Source organism: Arachis ipaensis, chromosome B5, assembly GCF_059453495.1.
Source record: "Arachis ipaensis isolate K30076 ecotype BB chromosome B5, ASM5945349v1, whole genome shotgun sequence".
NCBI classification, from domain to species: Eukaryota; Viridiplantae; Streptophyta; class Magnoliopsida; order Fabales; family Fabaceae; genus Arachis; species Arachis ipaensis.
In genome coordinates this window covers 131,855,302-131,857,021 of record NC_142440.1, presented here as the reverse complement: position 1 = coordinate 131,857,021, position 1,720 = coordinate 131,855,302, and the positions used below count along the sequence as shown (strand labels likewise).

The window sequence follows — 1,720 nt, the reverse complement described above, 5'->3', positions numbered from 1 at the left end:
TCTTCCATCTGTGTTCGAATTTTCCCTTCTTCCCTTCTTTACATTACATTCTTTTCTTCTTCTACTCACACAGGGGAACCTCTATAACTGGGCAAAAAGGATCCCTATTATTATTTTTCTGTTCCCTCCTTTTTCATATGAGTAGGAGCAAGGACAAGAACATTCTTGTTGAAGCAGATCCAGAACCTGAAAGGACGCTGAAGAGGAAACTAAGAGAAGCTAAATTACAACAATCCAACAAGCACCTTTCAGAAATTTTCGAACAGGAAGAGGAGATGGCAGCCAAAAATAATAATAATGCAAGGAGGATGCTTGGTGACTTTACTGCACCTAATTCCAACTTACATGGAAGAAGCATCTCAATTCCTACCATTGGAGCAAACAACTTTGAGCTGAAACCTCAATTAGTTTCTCTGATGCAGCAAAACTGCAAGTTTCATGGACTTCCATCTGAAGATCCCTTTCAGTTCTTAACTGAATTCTTGCAGATCTGTGATATTGTTAAGACTAATAGAGTAAATCCTGAAGTCTACAGGCTCATGCTTTTCCCGTTTGCTGTAAGAGACAGAGCTAGAGTGTGGTTGGACTCTCAACCCAACGATAGCCTGAACTCTTAGGATAAGCTGGTCACGGCTTTCTTAGCCAAGTTCTTTCCTCCTCAAAAGCTTAGTAAGCTTAGAGTGGATGTTCAAACCTTCAGACAGAAAGAAGGTGAATCCATCTATGAAGCTTGGGAGAGATACAAGCAACTGACAAAAAAGTGTCCTTCTGACATGCTTTCAGAATAGACCATCCTAGATATATTCTATGATGGTCTGTCTGAATTAGCTAAGATGTCATTGGATACTTCTGCAGGTGGATCCATTCACCTAAAGAAAACGCCTGCAGAAGCTCAAGAACTCATTGACATGGTTGCTAATAACCAGTTCATGTACACTTCTAAGAGGAATCCTGTGAATAATGGGACGCCTCAGAAAAAGGGAGTTCTTGAAATTGATACTCTGAATGCCATACTAGCTCAGAATAAAATATTGACTCATCAAGTCAATATGATTTCTCAGAGTCTGAATGGAATGCAAGCTGCATCCAACAGTACTTAAGAGGCATCTTCTGAAGAAGAAGCTTATGATCCTGAGAACCCTGCAATAGCATAGGTAAATTATATGGGTGAACCTTATGGAAACACCTATAACCCCTCATGGAGAAATCACCCAAATTTCTCATGGAAGGATTAACAAAAGCCTCAACAAGGCTTTAATAATGGTAGAAGAAACAGGTTTAGCAATAGCAAGCCTTTTCCATCATCCACTCAGCAACAGACAGAGAACTCTGAACAAAATACCTCTAATTTAGCAAACTTAGTCTCTGATCTATCTAAGGCCACTGTGAGTTTCATGAATGAAACAAGGTCCTCCATTAGAAATTTGGAAGCACAAGTGGGCCAGTTGAGTAAGAGGATCACTGAAATTCCTCCTAGTACTCTCCCAAGTAATACAGAAGAAAACCCAAAAGGAGAGTGCAAGGCCATTGAATTGACAATCATGGCCGAACCCACAAGAGGGGAGAAGGACGTGAATCCCAAGGAGGAAGACCTCCTGGGACGTCCAGTGATCAATAAGGAGTTTCCCTCTGAGGAACCAAAGGACTCTGAGGCTCATCTAGAGACCATAGAGATTCCAATGAACCTCCTTATGCCCTTCATGAGCTCTGATGAGTATTC

The 1,720-nt window shown here is 41.0% G+C and overlaps 1 non-coding gene across 1 annotated transcript; it reads right to left on the bottom strand.

The window, feature by feature from the left end:
* Positions 1-671: 671 nt before the first annotated feature.
* On the bottom strand, positions 672-779 carry LOC148565817 (small nucleolar RNA R71). The gene has a single exon (XR_015884298.1). It is a non-coding gene; the product is annotated as a small nucleolar RNA R71 (small nucleolar RNA).
* Positions 780-1,720: the final 941 nt, after the last annotated feature.